This window comes from Phyllobates terribilis, unplaced genomic scaffold, assembly GCF_046119375.1.
Source record: "Phyllobates terribilis strain yellow unplaced genomic scaffold, ASM4611937v1 Scaffold_79__1_contigs__length_6888602, whole genome shotgun sequence".
Classification (NCBI taxonomy): Eukaryota; Metazoa; Chordata; class Amphibia; order Anura; family Dendrobatidae; genus Phyllobates; species Phyllobates terribilis.
In genome coordinates, this window is record NW_027362839.1 from 2,247,396 (window position 1) to 2,264,895 (window position 17,500).

Sequence of the window (17,500 nt, forward strand, 5' to 3'; positions counted from 1 at the left end):
TTATGATATTTTAAAAGATGATTTGTTTTATTTGTTTACTGAGGTTTTTAATAATAAGGTTTTATTAAATTCCTGGAAGAAAGGTGAAGTCTCCCTCCTATACAAAAAAGGTGATAAATCAAAATTAGAAAACTGGAGACCAATAACACTTTTAAATTGTGACTATAAAATAATGGCTAAAATTTGTGCAAATCGTCTAAAAGAAGTCATCAGCAAAGTTATTCATTCTAATCAAGTGTGTGGGGTTCCGGGGCGCAGTATATGGGACAATCTGAATTTAGTGAAAGACTGTATTGAGGATGTGAAAGACAGAAAGGGGAAAATGGCGATTTTATCTATTGATTTTGAAAAAGCATTTGACCGTGTCTCACACTTTTATCTTTTTAAAGTTTTAGAGAAAATGGGCATACCAGAAGGGTTTTTACTATCGCTTAAAGCATTTTACAAGGATTGTACAAGTAAGATTTTAGTGAATGGTTTTAAGACACAAGAGGTTTTTTTACGGTCAGGGGTGAAACAGGGATGCCCTCTGTCCCCCCTACTGTTTATCTGTGCACTGGAACCAATGTTATGTGCAATACGCCAAAATAAACAGATATGCGGTGTCCCTCTGCCTGGAAGCGGTGGTTTGGAGGCCAAGGTTGTAGGCTACATGGATGACGTGGCGGTCTTGTGTACAGATGCACCATCACTTACGGCCACTCTCCATCAAGTGCAATCCTTTTGTCTAGCTTCTGGTTTTAAAATCAATTTTAATAAGTGTAACATTTTAAGTGTTGGGGGGATGATTTTACGTGATGTACCAATTAATGTCTCCGAATCCATTTCCATTTTAGGTATATCATTCACTGAAAATAATGATGGTTATAATAGTTGGGAAACAGTTACACAGAAAGTAAATACGAAAATATGTATGTGGAACATGAGGAGACTTACAATGGAGGGTAAAGTATTGGTTTTAAAGATGGTGATTTTACCTCTTTTATTGTATCTTAGCATGGTTTTCCCCCCGCCTGTTAATGTTTTAAAAAAGATAACCAAAACCTGTTTTACCTTCTTTTGGAACTCAAAAATGGAAAAGCTGAAAAGAGAAATCGTGATGAAATCAAAAGTAAAAGGTGGTAAAGATTTTCCAGATTTTAATAGGTTTCTTTTAATCCATCTGTTCGTTTACTGTTTTAATGCCCTTTTTAAGAATCACTATTGGTCCTTTTTTATGCGTTTTAATACAGGATTTTTTATGAGAAAGTTTGGATGGTATGAAGTTAATATTTCTGTGCCCCATGCTTTTAATTTGTCGACGCATTATGAGATTTTAAGGAAAATAGTGTCCGATTTTAATTTAGGGACTAAGAAAATAGAGGAATTAAGAAATAGTAAGAAACTAATTAAAGAAATACGAAAAAGTGAGGAAATATGTAATGTTGACAGATATGATGATGACAAATCTATGTCTATCTGGAAAATGATTAACGTTTTTTATCTTTTTAATGAACAGAGAGATCTGGCTTGGAGTTGCATGCACCGCTGTCTTCCTTGCCGGGCATTCCAATACAGAAGAGGATTTGTGAGGTCTGCCATCTGCCCAAGAGCCGGATGCCAAGAAGAGGAAACGGTGGAACATCTATTATGGACATGTAATTTTGCAAAGGATTTCTGGAGAAGACTGCTCCCCCTACTGGAAAGGGTGGCAGACCTCAAGGACTTTACATATAAAACTGTGCTATACGGACTTATGGAATGCCCCACAATGGACCAGTACACAATGGCTTGGAAGACAGTGAACTGCGCCAAGTCATCTCTCTGGAAAGCGCGCAACATTGCTATTTTTAAACAAGATGTTTTATCAGTGAATGATGTTTTAAGTTTATGTTTATGTGAAATGTATACTTATTATTTAATTGACAAAAAGAAGAATGTACATATTTCCAAAAAATGGCTTGTTGACCAATGGAACCTAATTATTTAAAATCTTTGTATTTTTTTGTTTTGTAAATTTCATTTGTCTTTTAACGTTTGGTATTTTTTTAATTATGCTTGTAATTTGTTAAAGTTTTAATAAACGGTTTTATCCCTCTGCAGGGGATAGCCAAATTAAAAAAAAAAAATCTGTTCTTATCAGTTTAATATCTGATACGTCCCCTATCTGGGGACCATATATTAAATGGATTTTTAGAACAGGGAGATGGAAAAAGAGCTTGCTCTGTCCACTCCACGCATTGACCTGGTATTGCAGTATCTCCAGGACCGGTGCACCCCTTCTTTAATGCAGTTTCTAAAATCAGAAAGAATTGAATTCAATGTTTTTTGTTCATTTTGCTTGTTTGTCGGATTTTGGGATGGACTCTTTGGCTTTGCTTTTCTTCTCCTCATTGGATTTTTCATGTTCAAAGTTGCAGAAGCCAGATTACAAGCTCATTTTGGTTCAACTTCAGCAACTGTGCATTGCATTGCCATGTAATGTGATGCAATGCTATCTTTCTAGCTCTCCCTTTTTACTTCCTTTTGGATAAACAGACATATTAGGCAAGCATTTTGGAGCTTTCACCTAAATAACTACAGGTGGTGAGATAAGCTGCACAATATAATTGACCTTTCAGTATATTGTTGCACACACACCATCTATTTAGCAAATGCCCTTGTTATCAACAGCAGCCTTTTAAACTCACCTGAGCTAACAGGTATGTGCGCTGGTTACTCTGCTGCGCTTAAAATTTCTTTTTTGGTTTGCTACAATGCCTTTTCTGAAACGTTGTCTCCTTCTGCTGGAACACTGACTTCTTTCATTTAATGCCTGCAGACTATAAAAGAGAACCCAACCCAAAAAGTTTGGTTGATTAGTCTGTGGCATTCTGTTAAACTGTTGCTTATGGCGGTCTCTGTGAGCTTCTCAGCGACATTCAGCCAGCCAGGTATCCTGCCTGCAGTAGATGGAATGTGGCAATGGAACGCTGGCTGCGCGTGTCATAATAGGCTCTGAGCCTTTATATACCTGTGCACAGCAGCAGCCACCTTCAGTCTGCTGCTGGACAGCCAGCAGCAGCAGCAGCAGGAGAGGTATGTAATCAGGAGCCCTCCTGCTAAGGGTAGACAGCTGCTCGTTCCACCCCACCCCCCGCCTTAATTGGTTCTCCTCCCTTCCAACGGTGTTGAGGCGGGTGGGAACAGCAGGGGGTGAAGGTGCTGTGTTTAAAGAGGTGGAGTTATGCAGATCTAAAACGCGTGGATTGCAGCAGCAGCAAGCCGAAAAGTGCAGGCATGTAAGGGATCTAGAGGTTGACAACATGTCTTCTTAACGGGAGTCCAGGAGCTCATCTCCACAAATGGACTTTTCAGGATCCTTGGGTGGCTCCGTAGTTTGAAACCAATTCTGGTTATCGCTTCTCGGCCTTTTGGCTAAGATCAAGTGTAGTATCTGTTCTTATCAGTTTAATATCTGATACGTCCCCTATCTGGGGACCATATATTAAATGGATTTTTAGAACAGGGAGATGGAAAAAGAGCTTGCTCTGTCCACTCCACGCATTGACCTGGTATTGCAGTATCTCCAGGACCGGTGCACCCCTTCTTTAATGCAGTTTCTAAAATCAGAAAGAATTGAATTCAATGTTTTTTGTTCATTTTGCTTGTTTGTCGGATTTTGGGATGGACTCTTTGGCTTTGCTTTTCTTCTCCTCATTGGATTTTTCATGTTCAAAGTTGCAGAAGCCAGATTACAAGCTCATTTTGGTTCAACTTCAGCAACTGTGCATTGCATTGCCATGTAATGTGATGCAATGCTATCTTTCTAGCTCTCCCTTTTTACTTCCTTTTGGATAAACAGACATATTAGGCAAGCATTTTGGAGCTTTCACCTAAATAACTACAGGTGGTGAGATAAGCTGCACAATATAATTGACCTTTCAGTATATTGTTGCACACACACCATCTATTTAGCAAATGCCCTTGTTATCAACAGCAGCCTTTTAAACTCACCTGAGCTAACAGGTATGTGCGCTGGTTACTCTGCTGCGCTTAAAATTTCTTTTTTGGTTTGCTACAATGCCTTTTCTGAAACGTTGTCTCCTTCTGCTGGAACACTGACTTCTTTCATTTAATGCCTGCAGACTATAAAAGAGAACCCAACCCAAAAAGTTTGGTTGATTAGTCTGTGGCATTCTGTTAAACTGTTGCTTATGGCGGTCTCTGTGAGCTTCTCAGCGACATTCAGCCAGCCAGGTATCCTGCCTGCAGTAGATGGAATGTGGCAATGGAACGCTGGCTGCGCGTGTCATAATAGGCTCTGAGCCTTTATATACCTGTGCACAGCAGCAGCCACCTTCAGTCTGCTGCTGGACAGCCAGCAGCAGCAGCAGCAGGAGAGGTATGTAATCAGGAGCCCTCCTGCTAAGGGTAGACAGCTGCTCGTTCCACCCCACCCCCCGCCTTAATTGGTTCTCCTCCCTTCCAACGGTGTTGAGGCGGGTGGGAACAGCAGGGGGTGAAGGTGCTGTGTTTAAAGAGGTGGAGTTATGCAGATCTAAAACGCGTGGATTGCAGCAGCAGCAAGCCGAAAAGTGCAGGCATGTAAGGGATCTAGAGGTTGACAACATGTCTTCTTAACGGGAGTCCAGGAGCTCATCTCCACAAATGGACTTTTCAGGATCCTTGGGTGGCTCCGTAGTTTGAAACCAATTCTGGTTATCGCTTCTCGGCCTTTTGGCTAAGATCAAGTGTAGTATCTTTTGAAAAGGCGGTTTTGGATGTTGGCCGCCCTAGTAGATTGATACATTATGCACACTGGGGTTTAGGCGCTTGTTAGTACGCCAGGTGGCTAATATAGTCATCTGGTGGAAAGCATGGCCCCCCAGGATCGACGCCATTGGGCCGGGGAAGATCGAAAGCCCGAAGTGTGAAGTGCCCCAGGAGTGGTGACCCTGGGGTGCCTTAACTCACTGGGATTGGGAACCCCACTTGAGTTTATGGCACATTTGCACAAGCACTTCAAATTTTCTTTCTTCGCACACACCCTTATTCCGGGCCTTCTGGCCTTAGGATGGGGAATTTTTCAATTCCCGGTCGAAGGTCCGGGCAGTATTATACTGTGAAACCTTCACTATTTATTTAATTTCTTTGTCACTGTGTGTCCACTTATTCACGTGTGTCACGTCCTACTAGGATTTTGTCGGGATGCGGTTCCCTTACGGGTTCCTCTCTTGGCAGGTCTAGGGGGGGAGTGTGTGGCCATCAGGTTCCGCTCCCCCTGAACCCCCCTGGCTCTCCTCTTTCGGGAGGAGAGCGTTGTTGGCTCCCCTCTTCCGGGAGGGGAGCACAGTCTTTGGCTCCCAGTGCCTTGCTCGGGTGAGAACTCGGGCAGGTGCTGGGGGTAAGATTGGGTCGCCTCTGGCTTCGGCTGGAGGTGGCTTTTTGTCCCTGTTCCTCGCTGTGGCCTTTTGGCTCGGAGGGACGGGGAATGGTTTGGGGGACCCTTCTCCTTTTGGAGAGGGTTTCAAGAAGACCAGCATCCTAGTGCACTTTTTTTGTGGCACTTGTCACTTTTTTAAGCGCACTCGGGTTTTGTACACGAATTCGGGCTAAAAAAAAAAAAAAGAAAAAAAAAAAAAAAAAAATCTGTTCTTATCAGTTTAATATCTGATACGTCCCCTATCTGGGGACCATATATTAAATGGATTTTTAGAACAGGGAGATGGAAAAAGAGCTTGCTCTGTCCACTCCACGCATTGACCTGGTATTGCAGTATCTCCAGGACCGGTGCACCCCTTCTTTAATGCAGTTTCTAAAATCAGAAAGAATTGAATTCAATGTTTTTTGTTCATTTTGCTTGTTTGTCGGATTTTGGGATGGACTCTTTGGCTTTGCTTTTCTTCTCCTCATTGGATTTTTCATGTTCAAAGTTGCAGAAGCCAGATTACAAGCTCATTTTGGTTCAACTTCAGCAACTGTGCATTGCATTGCCATGTAATGTGATGCAATGCTATCTTTCTAGCTCTCCCTTTTTACTTCCTTTTGGATAAACAGACATATTAGGCAAGCATTTTGGAGCTTTCACCTAAATAACTACAGGTGGTGAGATAAGCTGCACAATATAATTGACCTTTCAGTATATTGTTGCACACACACCATCTATTTAGCAAATGCCCTTGTTATCAACAGCAGCCTTTTAAACTCACCTGAGCTAACAGGTATGTGCGCTGGTTACTCTGCTGCGCTTAAAATTTCTTTTTTGGTTTGCTACAATGCCTTTTCTGAAACGTTGTCTCCTTCTGCTGGAACACTGACTTCTTTCATTTAATGCCTGCAGACTATAAAAGAGAACCCAACCCAAAAAGTTTGGTTGATTAGTCTGTGGCATTCTGTTAAACTGTTGCTTATGGCGGTCTCTGTGAGCTTCTCAGCGACATTCAGCCAGCCAGGTATCCTGCCTGCAGTAGATGGAATGTGGCAATGGAACGCTGGCTGCGCGTGTCATAATAGGCTCTGAGCCTTTATATACCTGTGCACAGCAGCAGCCACCTTCAGTCTGCTGCTGGACAGCCAGCAGCAGCAGCAGCAGGAGAGGTATGTAATCAGGAGCCCTCCTGCTAAGGGTAGACAGCTGCTCGTTCCACCCCACCCCCCGCCTTAATTGGTTCTCCTCCCTTCCAACGGTGTTGAGGCGGGTGGGAACAGCAGGGGGTGAAGGTGCTGTGTTTAAAGAGGTGGAGTTATGCAGATCTAAAACGCGTGGATTGCAGCAGCAGCAAGCCGAAAAGTGCAGGCATGTAAGGGATCTAGAGGTTGACAACATGTCTTCTTAACGGGAGTCCAGGAGCTCATCTCCACAAATGGACTTTTCAGGATCCTTGGGTGGCTCCGTAGTTTGAAACCAATTCTGGTTATCGCTTCTCGGCCTTTTGGCTAAGATCAAGTGTAGTATCTGTTCTTATCAGTTTAATATCTGATACGTCCCCTATCTGGGGACCATATATTAAATGGATTTTTAGAACAGGGAGATGGAAAAAGAGCTTGCTCTGTCCACTCCACGCATTGACCTGGTATTGCAGTATCTCCAGGACCGGTGCACCCCTTCTTTAATGCAGTTTCTAAAATCAGAAAGAATTGAATTCAATGTTTTTTGTTCATTTTGCTTGTTTGTCGGATTTTGGGATGGACTCTTTGGCTTTGCTTTTCTTCTCCTCATTGGATTTTTCATGTTCAAAGTTGCAGAAGCCAGATTACAAGCTCATTTTGGTTCAACTTCAGCAACTGTGCATTGCATTGCCATGTAATGTGATGCAATGCTATCTTTCTAGCTCTCCCTTTTTACTTCCTTTTGGATAAACAGACATATTAGGCAAGCATTTTGGAGCTTTCACCTAAATAACTACAGGTGGTGAGATAAGCTGCACAATATAATTGACCTTTCAGTATATTGTTGCACACACACCATCTATTTAGCAAATGCCCTTGTTATCAACAGCAGCCTTTTAAACTCACCTGAGCTAACAGGTATGTGCGCTGGTTACTCTGCTGCGCTTAAAATTTCTTTTTTGGTTTGCTACAATGCCTTTTCTGAAATGTTGTCTCCTTCTGCTGGAACACTGACTTCTTTCATTTAATGCCTGCAGACTATAAAAGAGAACCCAACCCAAAAAGTTTGGTTGATTAGTCTGTGGCATTCTGTTAAACTGTTGCTTATGGCGGTCTCTGTGAGCTTCTCAGCGACATTCAGCCAGCCAGGTATCCTGCCTGCAGTAGATGGAATGTGGCAATGGAACGCTGGCTGCGCGTGTCATAATAGGCTCTGAGCCTTTATTTACCTGTGCACAGCAGCAGCCACCTTCAGTCTGCTGCTGGACAGCCAGCAGCAGCAGCAGCAGGAGCGGTATGTAATCAGGAGCCCTCCTGCTAAGGGTAGACAGCTGCTCGTTCCACCCCACCCCCCGCCTTAATTGGTTCTCCTCCCTTCCAACGGTGTTGAGGCGGGTGGGAACAGCAGGGGGTGAAGGTGCTGTGTTTAAAGAGGTGGAGTTATGCAGATCTAAAACGCGTGGATTGCAGCAGCAGCAAGCCGAAAAGTGCAGGCATGTAAGGGATCTAGAGGTTGACAACATGTCTTCTTAACGGGAGTCCAGGAGCTCATCTCCACAAATGGACTTTTCAGGATCCTTGGGTGGCTCCGTAGTTTGAAACCAATTCTGGTTATCGCTTCTCGGCCTTTTGGCTAAGATCAGGTGCAGTGATCTACCAGTTGCTGCCTTGGCCTTGGCTAGGAGGTGCCCAGGGTACCCGGCTCCTTGGCCTGGGGGGATCGCTTTGTCTAACGGCAGGGCTTCACCCTCCTGCTGCTATTGGGGAGTCGGATTAGTCCCTGGGCAACGAGAGGTGATCATCGTGTCACCACACATAGCTGTGGGGGGCAGTTCTTTTGGAGGAAGAAGATGGAGTTGACGAGGAAGAGGAACTGTTTACGGTTCTATGTGAAGACGGAGTTAGAGGATTTTTCGTTGGAGGAGAATCAGATCTTGGATATTCTGTTCAAGTATGGGACGATCATTGAAGAGGACATTTTTTGTATGCAAGAAATCAAGTTTAAAAAGGTATTTGACGTAACACTGAAGTCTGAAGAAAAGTGTATTTGTCTTCTCAAGAATTGGGAAGGAAAAGAAATTGGAGTTAATGCTCTTTTTGCTGGAAGGCCGAAAAAGGTGGTTATCTGTATGGATGACCCCTTTGTAGAGATGGAGGAAGTGATGGAGTTTTTGAAGCCATGGAGTATTTTGGTAAAATTCCAGAAGGACTACTTAAATAAAGTGGGAGTCTGGAATGGGAAGAGAAGTTTCCTAGTTTGGGAAAATGGACAAAATGAACTAAGTTTAGGAAGGATTGTTATAAATGGTAAATGTGGATTCAGTTATGTGGAAAATGGTAAAAGAAGAATTGATAATGGGAAACCTGGATTTTGTTATGAGGAAGGAGGGAAAAAAGAGGAGAAAGGGAAAAAGATATTTGAAGAATCGTTTGAAGATTGTAAAGAGAAAGAAGACAAAGATATACAAGTAGTTGAAAATAAGAAGGAGTTTGTGGGAGAGAAGCAGGAGTTCTCAGGAGTTGGGGACTCTATGTTTTGCAGACTGGAGAGAGTACCTAGAAGTAAAGACGTTAAGGAAAAAAGGAAGGTGGATGATAAGGGAAAAGAGAAAGTAATGCAGGATTGTGTTGATACCAGTGCTGAAGCTGAAGAAGATGAAAAGATTTTGCTGCAAGGTTTTGACTGGAAATTGTTGGACATGTCATGGAGGAAGAAGAAACGTGGAAGAAGAAAAATGTTGAGTTGATGTTTTTGTTGGAAGTTTTTTGTTGTTGATGTAAGGATATGTTATGTTATGTTTTATTTATTAATTATCATTAAATTTTCTTAAAAAAAACAAAAAGTTGAATTCGGATGATGAAGGCGTAGGCGACATTTTTTTGGTTATCCATGCAAATGGAATTTAATTTATGTCGCGTCTTCTGACGCATTCAATTAAAAAATCTGTTCTTATCAGTTTAATATCTGATATGTCCCCTATCTGGGGACCATATATTAAATGGATTTTTAGAACAGGGAGATGGAAAAAGAGCTTGCTCTGTCCACTCCACGCATTGACCTGGTATTGCAGTATCTCCAGGACCGGTGCACCCCTTCTTTAATGCAGTTTCTAAAATCAGAAAGAATTGAATTCAATGTTTTTTGTTCATTTTGCTTGTTTGTCGGATTTTGGGATGGACTCTTTGGCTTTGCTTTTCTTCTCCTCATTGGATTTTTCATGTTCAAAGTTGCAGAAGCCAGATTACAAGCTCATTTTGGTTCAACTTCAGCAACTGTGCATTGCATTGCCATGTAATGTGATGCAATGCTATCTTTCTAGCTCTCCCTTTTTACTTCCTTTTGGATAAACAGACATATTAGGCAAGCATTTTGGAGCTTTCACCTAAATAACTACAGGTGGTGAGATAAGCTGCACAATATAATTGACCTTTCAGTATATTGTTGCACACACACCATCTATTTAGCAAATGCCCTTGTTATCAACAGCAGCCTTTTAAACTCACCTGAGCTAACAGGTATGTGCGCTGGTTACTCTGCTGCGCTTAAAATTTCTTTTTTGGTTTGCTACAATGCCTTTTCTGAAATGTTGTCTCCTTCTGCTGGAACACTGACTTCTTTCATTTAATGCCTGCAGACTATAAAAGAGAACCCAACCCAAAAAGTTTGGTTGATTAGTCTGTGGCATTCTGTTAAACTGTTGCTTATGGCGGTCTCTGTGAGCTTCTCAGCGACATTCAGCCAGCCAGGTATCCTGCCTGCAGTAGATGGAATGTGGCAATGGAACGCTGGCTGCGCGTGTCATAATAGGCTCTGAGCCTTTATTTACCTGTGCACAGCAGCAGCCACCTTCAGTCTGCTGCTGGACAGCCAGCAGCAGCAGCAGCAGGAGAGGTATGTAATCAGGAGCCCTCCTGCTAAGGGTAGACAGCTGCTCGTTCCACCCCACCCCCCGCCTTAATTGGTTCTCCTCCCTTCCAACGGTGTTGAGGCGGGTGGGAACAGCAGGGGGTGAAGGTGCTGTGTTTAAAGAGGTGGAGTTATGCAGATCTAAAACGCGTGGATTGCAGCAGCAGCAAGCCGAAAAGTGCAGGCATGTAAGGGATCTAGAGGTTGACAACATGTCTTCTTAACGGGAGTCCAGGAGCTCATCTCCACAAATGGACTTTTCAGGATCCTTGGGTGGCTCCGTAGTTTGAAACCAATTCTGGTTATCGCTTCTCGGCCTTTTGGCTAAGATCAAGTGTAGTATCTGTTCTTATCAGTTTAATATCTGATACGTCCCCTATCTGGGGACCATATATTAAATGGATTTTTAGAACAGGGAGATGGAAAAAGAGCTTGCTCTGTCCACTCCACGCATTGACCTGGTATTGCAGTATCTCCAGGACCGGTGCACCCCTTCTTTAATGCAGTTTCTAAAATCAGAAAGAATTGAATTCAATGTTTTTTGTTCATTTTGCTTGTTTGTCGGATTTTGGGATGGACTCTTTGGCTTTGCTTTTCTTCTCCTCATTGGATTTTTCATGTTCAAAGTTGCAGAAGCCAGATTACAAGCTCATTTTGGTTCAACTTCAGCAACTGTGCATTGCATTGCCATGTAATGTGATGCAATGCTATCTTTCTAGCTCTCCCTTTTTACTTCCTTTTGGATAACCAGACATATTAGGCAAGCATTTTGGAGCTTTCACCTAAATAACTACAGGTGGTGAGATAAGCTGCACAATATAATTGACCTTTCAGTATATTGTTGCACACACACCATCTATTTAGCAAATGCCCTTGTTATCAACAGCAGCCTTTTAAACTCACCTGAGCTAACAGGTATGTGCGCTGGTTACTCTGCTGCGCTTAAAATTTCTTTTTTGGTTTGCTACAATGCCTTTTCTGAAACGTTGTCTCCTTCTGCTGGAACACTGACTTCTTTCATTTAATGCCTGCAGACTATAAAAGAGAACCCAACCCAAAAAGTTTGGTTGATTAGTCTGTGGCATTCTGTTAAACTGTTGCTTATGGCGGTCTCTGTGAGCTTCTCAGCGACATTCAGCCAGCCAGGTATCCTGCCTGCAGTAGATGGAATGTGGCAATGGAACGCTGGCTGCGCGTGTCATAATAGGCTCTGAGCCTTTATATACCTGTGCACAGCAGCAGCCACCTTCAGTCTGCTGATGGACAGCCAGCAGCAGCAGCAGCAGGAGAGGTATGTAATCAGGAGCCCTCCTGCTAAGGGTAGACAGCTGCTCGTTCCACCCCACCCCCCGCCTTAATTGGTTCTCCTCCCTTCCAACGGTGTTGAGGCGGGTGGGAACAGCAGGGGGTGAAGGTGCTGTGTTTAAAGAGGTGGAGTTATGCAGATCTAAAACGCGTGGATTGCAGCAGCAACAAGCCGAAAAGTGCAGGCATGTAAGGGATCTAGAGGTTGACAACATGTCTTCTTAACGGGAGTCCAGGAGCTCATCTCTACAAATGGACTTTTCAGGATCCTTGGGTGGCTCCGTAGTTTGAAACCAATTCTGGTTATCGCTTCTCGGCCTTTTGGCTAAGATCAAGTGTAGTATCTGTTCTTATCAGTTTAATATCTGATACGTCCCCTATCTGGGGACCATATATTAAATGGATTTTTAGAACAGGGAGATGGAAAAAGAGCTTGCTCTGTCCACTCCACGCATTGACCTGGTATTGCAGTATCTCCAGGACCGGTGCACCCCTTCTTTAATGCAGTTTCTAAAATCAGAAAGAATTGAATTCAATGTTTTTTGTTCATTTTGCTTGTTTGTCGGATTTTGGGATGGACTCTTTGGCTTTGCTTTTCTTCTCCTCATTGGATTTTTCATGTTCAAAGTTGCAGAAGCCAGATTACAAGCTCATTTTGGTTCAACTTCAGCAACTGTGCATTGCATTGCCATGTAATGTGATGCAATGCTATCTTTCTAGCTCTCCCTTTTTACTTCCTTTTGGATAACCAGACATATTAGGCAAGCATTTTGGAGCTTTCACCTAAATAACTACAGGTGGTGAGATAAGCTGCACAATATAATTGACCTTTCAGTATATTGTTGCACACACACCATCTATTTAGCAAATGCCCTTGTTATCAACAGCAGCCTTTTAAACTCACCTGAGCTAACAGGTATGTGCGCTGGTTACTCTGCTGCGCTTAAAATTTCTTTTTTGGTTTGCTACAATGCCTTTTCTGAAACGTTGTCTCCTTCTGCTGGAACACTGACTTCTTTCATTTAATGCCTGCAGACTATAAAAGAGAACCCAACCCAAAAAGTTTGGTTGATTAGTCTGTGGCATTCTGTTAAACTGTTGCTTATGGCGGTCTCTGTGAGCTTCTCAGCGACATTCAGCCAGCCAGGTATCCTGCCTGCAGTAGATGGAATGTGGCAATGGAACGCTGGCTGCGCGTGTCATAATAGGCTCTGAGCCTTTATATACCTGTGCACAGCAGCAGCCACCTTCAGTCTGCTGCTGGACAGCCAGCAGCAGCAGCAGCAGGAGAGGTATGTAATCAGGAGCCCTCCTGCTAAGGGTAGACAGCTGCTCGTTCCACCCCACCCCCCGCCTTAATTGGTTCTCCTCCCTTCCAACGGTGTTGAGGCGGGTGGGAACAGCAGGGGGTGAAGGTGCTGTGTTTAAAGAGGTGGAGTTATGCAGATCTAAAACGCGTGGATTGCAGCAGCAGCAAGCCGAAAAGTGCAGGCATGTAAGGGATCTAGAGGTTGACAACATGTCTTCTTAACGGGAGTCCAGGAGCTCATCTCCACAAATGGACTTTTCAGGATCCTTGGGTGGCTCCGTAGTTTGAAACCAATTCTGGTTATCGCTTCTCGGCCTTTTGGCTAAGATCAAGTGTAGTATCTGTTCTTATCAGTTTAATATCTGATACGTCCCCTATCTGGGGACCATATATTAAATGGATTTTTAGAACAGGGAGATGGAAAAAGAGCTTGCTCTGTCCACTCCACGCATTGACCTGGTATTGCAGTATCTCCAGGACCGGTGCACCCCTTCTTTAATGCAGTTTCTAAAATCAGAAAGAATTGAATTCAATGTTTTTTGTTCATTTTGCTTGTTTGTCGGATTTTGGGATGGACTCTTTGGCTTTGCTTTTCTTCTCCTCATTGGATTTTTCATGTTCAAAGTTGCAGAAGCCAGATTACAAGCTCATTTTGGTTCAACTTCAGCAACTGTGCATTGCATTGCCATGTAATGTGATGCAATGCTATCTTTCTAGCTCTCCCTTTTTACTTCCTTTTGGATAAACAGACATATTAGGCAAGCATTTTGGAGCTTTCACCTAAATAACTACAGGTGGTGAGATAAGCTGCACAATATAATTGACCTTTCAGTATATTGTTGCACACACACCATCTATTTAGCAAATGCCCTTGTTATCAACAGCAGCCTTTTAAACTCACCTGAGCTAACAGGTATGTGCGCTGGTTACTCTGCTGCGCTTAAAATTTCTTTTTTGGTTTGCTACAATGCCTTTTCTGAAACGTTGTCTCCTTCTGCTGGAACACTGACTTCTTTCATTTAATGCCTGCAGACTATAAAAGAGAACCCAACCCAAAAAGTTTGGTTGATTAGTCTGTGGCATTCTGTTAAACTGTTGCTTATGGCGGTCTCTGTGAGCTTCTCAGCGACATTCAGCCAGCCAGGTATCCTGCCTGCAGTAGATGGAATGTGGCAATGGAACGCTGGCTGCGCGTGTCATAATAGGCTCTGAGCCTTTATATACCTGTGCACAGCAGCAGCCACCTTCAGTCTGCTGCTGGACAGCCAGCAGCAGCAGCAGCAGGAGAGGTATGTAATCAGGAGCCCTCCTGCTAAGGGTAGACAGCTGCTCGTTCCACCCCACCCCCCGCCTTAATTGGTTCTCCTCCCTTCCAACGGTGTTGAGGCGGGTGGGAACAGCAGGGGGTGAAGGTGCTGTGTTTAAAGAGGTGGAGTTATGCAGATCTAAAACGCGTGGATTGCAGCAGCAACAAGCCGAAAAGTGCAGGCATGTAAGGGATCTAGAGGTTGACAACATGTCTTCTTAACGGGAGTCCAGGAGCTCATCTCCACAAATGGACTTTTCAGGATCCTTGGGTGGCTCCGTAGTTTGAAACCAATTCTGGTTATCGCTTCTCGGCCTTTTGGCTAAGATCAAGTGTAGTATCTGTTCTTATCAGTTTAATATCTGATACGTCCCCTATCTGGGGACCATATATTAAATGGATTTTTAGAACAGGGAGATGGAAAAAGAGCTTGCTCTGTCCACTCCATGCATTGACCTGGTATTGCAGTATCTCCAGGACCGGTGCACCCCTTCTTTAATGCAGTTTCTAAAATCAGAAAGAATTGAATTCAATGTTTTTTGTTCATTTTGCTTGTTTGTCGGATTTTGGGATGGACTCTTTGGCTTTGCTTTTCTTCTCCTCATTGGATTTTTCATGTTCAAAGTTGCAGAAGCCAGATTACAAGCTCATTTTGGTTCAACTTCAGCAACTGTGCATTGCATTGCCATGTAATGTGATGCAATGCTATCTTTCTAGCTCTCCCTTTTTACTTCCTTTTGGATAACCAGACATATTAGGCAAGCATTTTGGAGCTTTCACCTAAATAACTACAGGTGGTGAGATAAGCTGCACAATATAATTGACCTTTCAGTATATTGTTGCACACACACCATCTATTTAGCAAATGCCCTTGTTATCAACAGCAGCCTTTTAAACTCACCTGAGCTAACAGGTATGTGCGCTGGTTACTCTGCTGCGCTTAAAATTTCTTTTTTGGTTTGCTACAATGCCTTTTCTGAAACGTTGTCTCCTTCTGCTGGAACACTGACTTCTTTCATTTAATGCCTGCAGACTATAAAAGAGAACCCAACCCAAAAAGTTTGGTTGATTAGTCTGTGGCATTCTGTTAAACTGTTGCTTATGGCGGTCTCTGTGAGCTTCTCAGCGACATTCAGCCAGCCAGGTATCCTGCCTGCAGTAGATGGAATGTGGCAATGGAACGCTGGCTGCGCGTGTCATAATAGGCTCTGAGCCTTTATATACCTGTGCACAGCAGCAGCCACCTTCAGTCTGCTGCTGGACAGCCAGCAGCAGCAGCAGCAGGAGAGGTATGTAATCAGGAGCCCTCCTGCTAAGGGTAGACAGCTGCTCGTTCCACCCCACCCCCCGCCTTAATTGGTTCTCCTCCCTTCCAACGGTGTTGAGGCGGGTGGGAACAGCAGGGGGTGAAGGTGCTGTGTTTAAAGAGGTGGAGTTATGCAGATCTAAAACGCGTGGATTGCAGCAGCAGCAAGCCGAAAAGTGCAGGCATGTAAGGGATCTAGAGGTTGACAACATGTCTTCTTAACGGGAGTCCAGGAGCTCATCTCCACAAATGGACTTTTCAGGATCCTTGGGTGGCTCCGTAGTTTGAAACCAATTCTGGTTATCGCTTCTCGGCCTTTTGGCTAAGATCAAGTGTAGTATCTGTTCTTATCAGTTTAATATCTGATACGTCCCCTATCTGGGGACCATATATTAAATGGATTTTTAGAACAGGGAGATGGAAAAAGAGCTTGCTCTGTCCACTCCACGCATTGACCTGGTATTGCAGTATCTCCAGGACCGGTGCACCCCTTCTTTAATGCAGTTTCTAAAATCAGAAAGAATTGAATTCAATGTTTTTTGTTCATTTTGCTTGTTTGTCGGATTTTGGGATGGACTCTTTGGCTTTGCTTTTCTTCTCCTCATTGGATTTTTCATGTTCAAAGTTGCAGAAGCCAGATTACAAGCTCATTTTGGTTCAACTTCAGCAACTGTGCATTGCATTGCCATGTAATGTGATGCAATGCTATCTTTCTAGCTCTCCCTTTTTACTTCCTTTTGGATAAACAGACATATTAGGCAAGCATTTTGGAGCTTTCACCTAAATAACTACAGGTGGTGAGATAAGCTGCACAATATAATTGACCTTTCAGTATATTGTTGCACACACACCATCTATTTAGCAAATGCCCTTGTTATCAACAGCAGCCTTTTAAACTCACCTGAGCTAACAGGTATGTGCGCTGGTTACTCTGCTGCGCTTAAAATTTCTTTTTTGGTTTGCTACAATGCCTTTTCTGAAACGTTGTCTCCTTCTGCTGGAACACTGACTTCTTTCATTTAATGCCTGCAGACTATAAAAGAGAACCCAACCCAAAAAGTTTGGTTGATTAGTCTGTGGCATTCTGTTAAACTGTTGCTTATGGCGGTCTCTGTGAGCTTCTCAGCGACATTCAGCCAGCCAGGTATCCTGCCTGCAGTAGATGGAATGTGGCAATGGAACGCTGGCTGCGCGTGTCATAATAGGCTCTGAGCCTTTATATACCTGTGCACAGCAGCAGCCACCTTCAGTCTGCTGCTGGACAGCCAGCAGCAGCAGCAGCAGGAGAGGTATGTAATCAGGAGCCCTCCTGCTAAGGGTAGACAGCTGCTCGTTCCACCCCACCCCCCGCCTTAATTGGTTCTCCTCCCTTCCAACGGTGTTGAGGCGGGTGGGAACAGCAGGGGGTGAAGGTGCTGTGTTTAAAGAGGTGGAGTTATGCAGATCTAAAACGCGTGGATTGCAGCAGCAGCAAGCCGAAAAGTGCAGGCATGTAAGGGATCTAGAGGTTGACAACATGTCTTCTTAACGGGAGTCCAGGAGCTCATCTCCACAAATGGACTTTTCAGGATCCTTGGGTGGCTCCGTAGTTTGAAACCAATTCTGGTTATCGCTTCTCGGCCTTTTGGCTAAGATCAAGTGCAGTGATCTAGCGGTTGCTGCCTTGGTCTTGACTGGGAGGTGCTTGGGGTACCCGGCTCCTTGGCCTGGGGGGATCGCTACACTCATCGGTGGAGCTAAACCCCCCTGCTGCTATTAGGGAGTCGGATTAGTCCCTGGGCAACGAGAAGCGATCAC

General features: G+C 43.8%; 9 non-coding genes and 2 pseudogenes across 9 annotated transcripts; all 11 read left to right on the plus strand.

Annotated features, from left to right (window-relative positions):
* Window positions 1–2,070: 2,070 nt before the first annotated feature.
* Window positions 2,071–2,261, plus strand: LOC141197151 (U2 spliceosomal RNA). The gene has a single exon (XR_012269492.1). It is a non-coding gene; the product is annotated as a U2 spliceosomal RNA (small nuclear RNA).
* Window positions 2,262–3,376: 1,115 nt separating this feature from the next.
* LOC141197015 (U2 spliceosomal RNA) lies at window positions 3,377–3,567 on the plus strand. Its single transcript, XR_012269362.1, has one exon. It is a non-coding gene; the product is annotated as a U2 spliceosomal RNA (small nuclear RNA).
* A 1,115-nt stretch (window positions 3,568–4,682) lies between these two features.
* LOC141197198 (U2 spliceosomal RNA) lies at window positions 4,683–4,774 on the plus strand (annotated as a pseudogene).
* Window positions 4,775–5,533: 759 nt separating this feature from the next.
* On the plus strand, window positions 5,534–5,762 carry LOC141197172 (U2 spliceosomal RNA; annotated as a pseudogene).
* A 1,115-nt stretch (window positions 5,763–6,877) lies between these two features.
* On the plus strand, window positions 6,878–7,068 carry LOC141197016 (U2 spliceosomal RNA). The gene has a single exon (XR_012269363.1). It is a non-coding gene; the product is annotated as a U2 spliceosomal RNA (small nuclear RNA).
* A 2,412-nt stretch (window positions 7,069–9,480) lies between these two features.
* LOC141197119 (U2 spliceosomal RNA) lies at window positions 9,481–9,666 on the plus strand. The gene has a single exon (XR_012269464.1). It is a non-coding gene; the product is annotated as a U2 spliceosomal RNA (small nuclear RNA).
* Window positions 9,667–10,781: 1,115 nt separating this feature from the next.
* Window positions 10,782–10,972, plus strand: LOC141197017 (U2 spliceosomal RNA). The gene has a single exon (XR_012269364.1). It is a non-coding gene; the product is annotated as a U2 spliceosomal RNA (small nuclear RNA).
* Window positions 10,973–12,087: 1,115 nt separating this feature from the next.
* Window positions 12,088–12,278, plus strand: LOC141197018 (U2 spliceosomal RNA). The gene has a single exon (XR_012269365.1). It is a non-coding gene; the product is annotated as a U2 spliceosomal RNA (small nuclear RNA).
* A 1,115-nt stretch (window positions 12,279–13,393) lies between these two features.
* LOC141197019 (U2 spliceosomal RNA) lies at window positions 13,394–13,584 on the plus strand. Its single transcript, XR_012269366.1, has one exon. It is a non-coding gene; the product is annotated as a U2 spliceosomal RNA (small nuclear RNA).
* Window positions 13,585–14,699: 1,115 nt separating this feature from the next.
* Window positions 14,700–14,890, plus strand: LOC141197091 (U2 spliceosomal RNA). Its single transcript, XR_012269437.1, has one exon. It is a non-coding gene; the product is annotated as a U2 spliceosomal RNA (small nuclear RNA).
* A 1,115-nt stretch (window positions 14,891–16,005) lies between these two features.
* On the plus strand, window positions 16,006–16,196 carry LOC141197020 (U2 spliceosomal RNA). Its single transcript, XR_012269367.1, has one exon. It is a non-coding gene; the product is annotated as a U2 spliceosomal RNA (small nuclear RNA).
* Window positions 16,197–17,500: the final 1,304 nt, after the last annotated feature.